General features: G+C 36.8%; 2 long non-coding RNA genes across 2 annotated transcripts; one reads left to right on the top strand and one right to left on the bottom strand.

Moving 5' to 3' along the window:
* The first annotated feature begins 6 nt into the window (after nt 1–6).
* LOC112340930 lies at nt 7–772 on the top strand. The gene is made up of 2 exons (XR_002990354.1): nt 7–345; nt 395–772. It is a non-coding gene; the product is annotated as an uncharacterized LOC112340930 (long non-coding RNA).
* Nucleotides 773–1,179: 407 nt separating this feature from the next.
* Nucleotides 1,180–1,452, bottom strand: LOC112340915. The gene is made up of 3 exons (XR_002990339.1): nt 1,413–1,452; nt 1,290–1,361; nt 1,180–1,239 (listed from the first exon to the last, which is right to left on the bottom strand). It is a non-coding gene; the product is annotated as an uncharacterized LOC112340915 (long non-coding RNA).
* Nucleotides 1,453–10,364: the final 8,912 nt, after the last annotated feature.

The following is a 10,364-nucleotide window of genomic DNA, read 5'->3' as shown; positions in this document are numbered from 1 at the left end:
CTGGTTTTCTTCATCAACCCGGGGCTGGACATGGTGATCCGGCCGATTCCAGAGCTGGTGGTCAAGAGCAAAGAAGACGAAGAGCAAGATCGCAAGAGGCCGTGCGTGGAGTTTACTTGGGGGCAGCTGCTAGAATTCACCCAGAAGCACTATAGAACCGATGTCCACACGCTGGACGCGTTTGAGAGCTACTTGAGGAAAACGAGCCAAGCAGCGTGAGGACGGACAGGGAAGAACGAATGTAAATTTGCCAAAGATCATCGAGCAGAGGAGGAGCCTACAGGAAAGCAATTATCAAGGACACTCCCTCTTCAACCCCGGATTCTCTCGAGGCATCCCTTCCTGGTGAGGGATTGTTGTTTCAGCACATGCTCGGGACCAACTCCGTTTGTAGGAACCAGGTGTTTCGAGTTGACGTAGGGCTGTCGAGTGGCTAGCCAACACTGCTCCTGAAGTTTTGGAAATCTGACACGGCACTAATGTCTGGTTTCTCTCGAAAGAGAAGGAGAAGCCACCGCAAGCATCGCCTGGTTTAGCTTCGTTTTTAGATCGAGGTAAGTCGTAAGTTTGAATATCTTTGTATTCTATGATGTGTAGCAAGTGTTGGGAAAGGATGGGAAAGCTGGCATCAATCGGTTTGTTGCAGTAGCCCATGGATAAAACTGTAGTTCGTGGATAGATGTATGACATTATAGTCAGCATTCCAGAATCAATCCTAAGATAAATTTGTTTAGAATGATCATGTTAAAATAAATGGTGGCGCAGTTGGTCAGCGCGTAGGTCTCATAGCTGCTGAGAAATCCTGAGGTCGAGAGTTTGAGCCTCTCTCATCCCATTGTTTCCAAGTTTGGTCTGAAAAGAAACTTGGATCATTAATGACATGTTAAGTTCAAACAAAAACTAACAAAATTCACCTACATTGTCCAGAGTTTAATCAAGCCTGCAAATGATGGAACTGGCTGAGGAGAAAAGGAGTTGTTTCCAACGCTTCTGTTATGCATACACACATGCATCAGGTCAACTCCAAATTAAGAAGAAATATTACATTAGTTGGAGAGCTCTCAACCCGCTTAGATCAGGTAACGTTCCAGTAAAAGCGTTATCATTGATGTGTCTGTAAATGAAACAAAACTTGAGTACAAAGTAGTTACCATATTAGCTATTTAAATTTCAAAGAGGGTTGATATCCGCCCCAAACTGCTCAGCAGTGATCCAGCAAATCGATTTTTGTCAAGTCTCCTGAAAATACACTATTACACAAGATTGTATTCTAGCCATCAACGGCTTACATGATGGTCAGCTTGGAAAAGTTTCCAATTTCATCGGGAACTTCTCCAGAGAAGCCATTATTGTCCAGTAACCTGAAGGACAACAGGTCCAAAAACCTCCAAGAAAATGAGAAAGATACATACAAGTGCTTGAGTTCAGGTAAGAAACATATTTCTGGCGCATCCACCTCTTTGTAAACCACCCAGCATTTGCTGGGCAAGTACTCGTTATTGCATAACTAGAGCAGAATGCTGGGTGGTTAACAACGCTAGGCTTGGAGTTTAAAACAAATCTCTCGCTACTGAACACCCTCAAGCGTATCCTCTCTGACATTTAGTGCTCAAGAGCTGGATTTTTCCTTGCCCGATGTCCTGTCCATGATTATATGCCCGCTAGGCCTTGTAGTCCCACACTCTTTCATGGGACTAAGCTGGAACACGAAACAGAAATTAGTCAGGCTATACGTCCTCCATAATCCCTGGTAACCCTAGAGTGTCAAGCCTTAGGTTAGTTTACCTGAAGATTTCTAGCTTACAACTCACAACACAGTACTTTGCAAATCCACTAATCTGAACGTATTTCAGATGTTTGGTCCCGGGACATTTCCAGATGTTGTTGCTGTAAACACACCTCTGTTCACTCGGTTCCATATGTTACTTTGAAAGGAGCTCTATTCTTATTCTCAAGCAATTCTCCGGAATGCACTTTCAGTTCTAGGATTGATTATGGGGAGGAGTGAGGACGTAAGTTTCAGTGTTTAGCTTGACTGATTTCTGTTTGGTGTTCCAGCTTAGTCCCAAGGCTAGCCATGCTTGAGCCCACAATAGGCTTGAGGTGGTTGATCGCTTGTAGGGAAATTCTGCAGTGAATATTGTCACCTGCAGGAGGAAGCAGCTCTATAGTCTTTAGAGGCACTCCAGACTTTGTCAGCCTCCGTCGCTGAAATCTGAGTCCTGCTGCCTTACTTCCCTCGCATCTTCTGGTTGAGCTCTGCATTGTTGGCCTTAGCAGCAGACTCTTCCTGGACATGTGACCAACAATTGATCACATTATAAACTGGCCTCTCCATCTTGGTAGCAGTCGATCTCCAAGAGTTTTGCTACTACTCACTCACAGGAGCTGGTGAGTACTTCATGGACGTGTTCGTGGGAATTTGGAAATCCTCTGCGGCCCTTCCTTCTCATCATCGACACTGGCAGTGATCTCACCTAGGCTTGCTTCAAGCAATCCGGCCTGGTGTTTGATCCATCCCAGTCCACTTCCTTCGAAAGCATCCCTTGCAATGCCAGGGCCTGCAATCTAGTCGTCCACGAAGAATGCCGCCTTAACGGGCTGTGGCTCGCCGTTAACTCGATCCAGCTGTTGGCAGCCGTCGGATCGAGTCAGGTTCTCCGTGAGAACGTGGCTGGCAACTGCCAGGTTCTGGAGGACCCTCTCATCCTCGAATAACGGTCTCGCCACAACCTGAGGCTGTTCCCAGGCACGGGCTCGCTCGTTCCCGGGAACTCGAGCTCCAGGAATTGATCAAAAAGTCCACCTCTCGTGTCATCTAGGCTCAGGTGAGCAGAGTTATTGCAACTTTTATCCTGATAATTCGAATATAGGACACAAAGAAAAAGCCAGTTCGCTGAGCAATATGATCGCTCAGGCCACAAAGTGAAAAGTATCAAGCCTGGTTGCCAGATCTATCCTTTGAAGGTCCTCCTTTATATGTAGATACACTATTTAGACGTCTTTATAGAGCTTTTAGTTTTGGAAGGGTCCAATGGAGAGTATCCAGGCTTCTTGAAGAACTCGTCGTTTTCTAATTCTTTTCTTTCTTTTTTTAGAGCATAAGTTCTTCCGGGAGAATCATGTACCGTAAATAAGTTCATATCATTCTGCAGGTCTTTAACATCAATATGCAAATCTGTGGGGAAGCTGCAATTGTTATTTGTCACAAGAATAGCAATTCTGAGAATGGTTCTGCCTGGAAGCTTGAATTTTATTGGTTGCTCCTCCCCAGGCAAAATAGGGCTTCCTATTTGAGGACCATAGATTGTCCCAAATTCATCATGTAGTGTCAGTATTGTTCTATCAGTATTGTTCTTCACTACAAATTTTGCTTCTTTTCCATAAGAGATGCCCATTAGAACTTCAAACGCTACAAGAAGATTATAAAGAAGAACAATAACTCATTAAGAAAGTAAGAAGCTCCTTAAACTGACATATAACTGCCAATTTGTAATCAATCAGTGGCCCTTCCAAGGTTTTAAAGGCAAATAAAAATGATTACTTTTATATGTTAACACTATTTCATTGAGTTGACATTGACTTAGTAACCCTCACGTATTGAGACTAGTCCCTCAATATCGCTGGATGATAGCTTATCGTGTCTGCCAAACTTGGACAAACTTGTGAGTTATATTAATCCCTAAAGAATGTGCATTTGACATTTATATAGACTTATTCTTCTTAAAATTTGAATAGATATTTCTGTAAAGTAAATATATTGAAATAACTACCATAAATATTACTAATAGTCCTTACAAATTCTTAAGTGATGTTAAATATCAATCAAAGTATTAGAGCCCTTGGTGGTGGTTTTCTAAAAATAAATTGAATATTTATCTTCAAAAATATTTTTCTCAAAATCCTTGAAATTTGCATTGATTTTTATGAAATTCGCATGGACATGTCATGACATAAAACAAATAATATTCATACTTAAGCATGCTACGAAACTGATGTTAAAAACAATTAATTTAAATTTAAAAAACATAAAATATAATTCATGCAATTGGACTATTTTTGTTAAAAGTCATACCTTATAAAAAAATATTGTGATTGTTTCATTAAATTAATGTTTGTTAAGTAAATGTATAGAAATACATTTTACAACAACTATAAATATTAACAATATGGATTGTATTATTATACTAAATAACTTAATACTATCCACCTTAAAAATTAATCTATGATGATAAATATCATTCAAAATAGCATTAAAAGCCCGTGGTGGTATTTTTTAAAAAATATGATTGAACCACTCGTCTATCTTCAAAGATATTATTTTCAAAATTCTTATTAATGTCCTTTAATTCTGCATTTATTTGTCGAACAATATTTTTCAAATATTAAGATTTACATTGCAATCTCAAATAAATTGATAGTTTGAAATGAATTGCCAAAAGTGTTGCCATATACGTAGCAAGTGAAATAAATATAAAAAGACATGAATGTTTCCAGGATACATTTTTAGTAAGCATCTGAACTATAAGATTGAGTAAACAAATGATAGAATTTATCAAGTAGAATTTATCAAGACCTCAAAAACAAAATACATTTCAAATACTTGATAAATTCTATCATTTGTTTTGATTATTCTTTTTCTAGTTTTTGCTAAATTTTTTTGATGCTTTGGGAGTTCTTCTTTATAATTTAATAGAAGATCACTACTGATGGATTTAAAATCATTATTTATCTCTGATTTAACCTGTTCCTCCTTGCATTCAATTTGTACTTTGTGAATAGGTGAGTGATTTGAAAAGTAAATAGCTTCCATAAATATTTTACAGTAGTAGTGCATAAAACTAAATTATGATCCTTTGCTTAAGAATATGAAATGAATGATGTGAGATGAGATTTATATATATGGATGTTTGGAAGTATTCTTTATCACTATTCCCCGAAATTGATATGGACTTAGTCCATTTTGACTTTATAATTAAATTTTATATAACACTATTTCACTGGGACCTACTCTATCTCACACTTTCATAGTCCCTCGTATATCTTTGTCTTGGCCTTGATCGCATCCTAGCATTTGATGTAATTCTCACAAGGAGATATGCATCTTAACATATGAAGATTGATACAAAATCCCAATAAGATTTTCTACCATTTTAGCATATTCTATCACAAATGAAAAAGAAACCAATTTTTGTTTTTTACTTAATCTTCTATTCTATTTGGCATAAGTATCATTGTTCTTTCTCAAAGAATTTTTCTTACTACTTTCTCGAAGTCTCTTTAAAAAGTCATAATATCATTAGATTAATTTTTATATAGTAAATATATTGAAACCATAACCATAAATATTACTAATAATGGTTGTCATAATATGCTAATTAATTTCGTAAAATCTACTTTTGAAATACTTAGATGATGATAAATGTCAATTAAAATATCAGTAATAGCCCTTGGTGGTGTTTTCTCAAAAAAGGATTGAATAGCTCTTCTATCTTCAAATATGTTTTTCTCGAAGTCCTTTTTGATGTCTTCTACATCTGCATTTATTTGTCGTACAATATTCTTTAGATGTTGAGATTTACATTGAAATTTCAAAATAATTGATATTTTATAATGAATTGCAAAAATGTTGCCATTGATATAAGGAGTGAGATAATTATGAAAACCCAAGATTGTTTCAGAGATATATTTTTGTTACTATGAATTTGAACTACCAAATTGAGTATAACTCCCTCAAAAGCAAAATACATTCCAAATACTTAATAAATTCTGTCACCTGTTTTGATGATTCTTTTTCTAGTGGTTATTAATTCTTCTTGATGTTTTAGGAGATCTTATAATTAGATAAAAGATTATTACTGATAAATCTAACATCATCATCCTGCTGTGACACAATGGTAGTCACAATCTTGTTCCCCCTTACATTCAATTTTTGATGAATCTACTAAATCAGCCATAGTAAAAACTTTTGTGATTGTTGAAAAATTTAGGCAAAGAGAGACTTTTTCGATGAACACAGCTTAATAACTTATAAGATCACAGATTTTAATAATATCTGTAATAATAATTATAAATTGTATATGATACTTTTTACCTTATGACATATAGAAACGTGACATATAAAAAACAAGTTTCTAGATTCTAGTATATCATGAGACTAATTTGGATTAGACTAAGTCTAACATTAAGGAATTCAAACTAAATTAAGTATTGGACATCCATGGTAAACAGATCCTAGATAAAAGTAGCAAATAAGAGCAAGCTAGAGAAAACCGGTGATTTCTTATCGGCATCAGCGTCTTGAGCCATGCTCCACTGCAAAGATCTATGAAACTGTAGCTCATCCGCATCAAAACGGGACTAGTGACCGGAGTAGCGATTTCCAGAGATCGACTTAGCCTCGCGGACGCGCCTGAAGTAGAAGCAGCCTTGCGATCGCGGCGAGCGTCATTCCACCCCATAGCGGCGACGGTCTCCTCCCTGGAAATCCAAGGCACAGATGCCCGTGTTGGGATATACGCGGTAATCATGGTTGTCCAGATGAGATTCTTGTCGGGCATTCCATTGAAGAATATCTTGGCATCTTTGAGGCTTCCAGTAACAAGAGTATCTTCCATGACACGTCTGTGTGCTGGGGCATTGAACCAATACAGTGAGATGAGCTTTGCCAAATCAGGGATGCCTTGAATTTATCAGAATTTTTTAGATTGTTAGCAAATATACACCTTCGCATTTTTCAAGCACTCCAAAGAAGAAATATGCACCATTCATAGCAGCGACACTAGTAGCAGTATAGCATTTAGGTGTTTCAGCTTCTCTTTTCATCCCAATTGTTGGCTGCATCGCACCACTAGAATCCAGCTACTGTATTCTTCTCTTGTATGCAAATTACCATATCCCTGGGATGGAAATTCTCCACTTCCCATATCGATCTTTGTGTGTCATGCTCCGTTTTCTTTATCATAGTAACTTCCGAAGTGTCATTCTGTAGAAATTAGAAAAGATTTACAAGTCAGTATCCCGTCAATTTTGTAACCACCAATTCTTTGAGCCATCGTCCTGAAAAAATTCAGCCAAGGCTTAAGCAACAAATACATACTAGGAGGAACATTGTCGAGCGTATCCACTCCAGACTCTACATAATATATGAGATAACCTTACGTGTTTTCCAGGTCTAGAGTCTGTACAGGTTATCGCATCCAGTATTTATGTAGCCATCGGCCTGCCAAATGTTGACAAGTCTTATAAAATGTTTTATTACCAATCTGATTTACCGTCCAGTAGACAAAGAGTCGAGGTCCACTTCCTCAAGGTTCAGTATAGAAACACTTGAATTTCCACATACCTGCCATCCTCCTTCAATTGTGTTCACTGGGCCTACTTTGTTTCACAACTGCGCCAGACTGAACTCGGAAGTTTGTTCTACGTATGGCTCCCAATCATTTCTAGTTGTTTCCATCTCTTTAAAGTTGCCGTTCAACTGTAGCCATGCTGTTGTGATCATGCAAAGTATCGTCAACTCTTGAGAGTTTTGCTCAGATCCAGGTTCTTCATCAGCCAATGGCACTCGATTTTTTCCATAGGAATGTTTTATGATTAGCTTCCTCACAGAACCAAATCCTGCGGCTATGGTATTCGAAGTTTGCAACACCGGTATTGTGTTTTTCTTGCACGATCCAACTTCTAGACCAAACAGCTGACCGGAATTTTCTGATCGATTGTGCTCTTTTTTGCTCATCATTTGAGGGGCTAAACGAGGAATGGTGCACAACTTACCAGAAGCTGCAGTGTCTGGTTTCTTAGAGACAGTTGATTTTAATTGGGACGCAGAGGATGATGTCTCTATTTGATAACTGCAAATCGGAATCTATGTGTTCACAAGGGTTTGAAAAAGAGGAAACAAACCGTATGATTTGTGAAAAACGGAGGAGTCACTTCTCAGAGAAAATCTCTCATCTCGTCATTGAGATCTGCTGCTGCGTAAGAATGTAAGAAGCATACCATCAGCAGCAATGCTTCTGTTTCTGACATTCTTCGAAGATGACGAAAATAATGAAGGGAGAAACTCTTTGATTTGCAGATCGATGAGGGTCGCAATATCTTCTTCGTAACTTGTGTACTTGGAAATCAAAGAAGACAAAACTGGTCCATCGTCAATCTTTCCCAGCATGGGTCTTCTTGCGACCTCAGATTTCTGACTGTGGAACCCCAGAAACGTGGATTCGTGGGGAAGCTGCAATCCTTATTGGTTACAAGAACAGCAATTCTGTGCCTGGAAGCTTGAATTTTATTTCTTGTTCCCGCCCAGGTGAAAGAGGATCCTCTATTGGACCCATTAGAACTTCAAACACTGCAGAAGAAGATTATAGGGAGAAACAATACTATAGGATGAAAGTAGGAACAGGATGCTGATTATTTCCATGAGGAGGACACCATAGCACAGCTTCTATATTAAACTTGACATTGTATATATCTGTCTATGGTATCCATTGTATTGTGGTCATACCTCAAGCTGGGCACCAAAAGACCCCCTAAAACCTGTATTGATATACTGGTAGTCTTATATATAACAAAATATCCATTTTATTTGTTCTGTTGGTTAGAGACATCTTGATGTCAATGTGATAATAATAAAATAATATCAAATGTCCTTTCTTAAAAGTCATAAGGTGAATGACATGGGATGAACTTTATATATATGGATGTTTGAAATTTTGGAAAATGTAACTAGTATGAAAAGCAAAGAAAGGAGTGAGTAATTTCTTACTATAGAAGTATTCTTTAGCACTATTCCCCAAAATTGACATGGACTTAGTCCATTTTGACTTCATTATTAAATTTTATATAACACTATTCTGAAAATTGACATAGACTTAGTCTATCTTGACTAAGTAATTTCTTGCATATGTGTATATAGGGACTAAGGAGCATGGGACCTATACTCTCATGGTCCCTTTTGTATTTTTGTCTTGGTCTTGATCACATCCTAGTGTTTGCTTTATTTCTCACGAGTAGATATGCCACATAACATATGAAGATCTATACAAAATCCCAATTTATTAATATGTCCTCTGTCACTTTAGCACATTCTATCATAATGAAAAAAAAAATCATTTTACCTAATAAGTACCATTGTTCTCTTCTTACAACTTTCTCAAAAAAACTTAAGGCTAGAATGCATTAAGGGTTGGGAGGTTGGCCTAAGGTTTGCTCCCTGTTTGTTTCATACTTTTATAAATATCATTAAAGTGAGGCACATCTAACAATAACTATAAATATCACTACGAGTCATTGTACTAATATCTAATTAATTTCATATTATCTACTTTTTAAACACTTTAAATGTCAATTAAAATACCAATATGAGCCTTTGGTGGTGTTTTTTTTTTAAATATTGAATAACTCTTCTATCTTCAAAGATGTTTTTCTTGAAGTCCTTTTTAATGTCTTATACTTCTTCATTTATTTGTTATACAATATTCTTTACTTGTTAAGACTTACGCGTAATAGTATAAAGATGAAGTTATGTGTTATTAAATACAATTAAAGAAAAACTAAGGTCTAATTTTTTAGCTTAGTGACTTCTTGTGTTAAGATCTTAATAGGTCTTGAGTTTGAATCCTATATATTGAAGTCTAAACTATACATAAATTTATAAATATATAGCAAATCCTTATTATAATTAGTTATGTATGTTTAGTTTTGAATTGTTCAATATATGACTTAGTGTTATGAATTTAAATTAATAACAGTTGATTCTTGAGTGTTCAAAGTAAGAATGTGTTGGCTTTGTCCATAGATGAGGTTAGCTAGACATCATTATGAAAACTATTGTAATTGATATAATATTAGCATTATATTGTACTTATACCTCACAAGTTCTGAAGTCTCTCTTTACCTAATTTTTTCAAGAAGTCTCACATTGACACCAAGGCAAACACGTCAAGTAAAATGGACTTAGTCATGATTGACTATTTTGTTATATATATAGGACTACCAATACAGGGTCTTTTGGTGCCCAGCTTGAGGCATGACCACAATGCAATGGATGCAATAGACAGAGATTTAAATTCAAGTTTAATATAGAAGTTGTGCTATGTCTTGAGTGTCCTCCTCATGGAAATAATGAGCACTCTATTCCTACTTTCATTCTATTTGACAATGAATTATTGTTTCTCCCTAAAATCTTCTTCTAGAGTGTAATGGGCATCTCTCATGGGAAGGAAGCAATATTTTCATTGAAGAACAATACTAGCCAGACAATAACGTTGCATGATCAATTTGGGGCTATCTATGGTCCTCCAATACGGGATCCTATTTCACCTGGGTAGAACCATTCTCAGAAATGCTATTCTTGTGACTGA

This window comes from Selaginella moellendorffii, unplaced genomic scaffold, assembly GCF_000143415.4.
Source record: "Selaginella moellendorffii unplaced genomic scaffold, v1.0 SELMOscaffold_72, whole genome shotgun sequence".
NCBI lineage: Eukaryota > Viridiplantae > Streptophyta > Lycopodiopsida > Selaginellales > Selaginellaceae > Selaginella > Selaginella moellendorffii.
The sequence above is the reverse complement of the archived record's forward strand: the minus strand, read 5'-3'. Positions and strand labels throughout refer to the sequence as shown.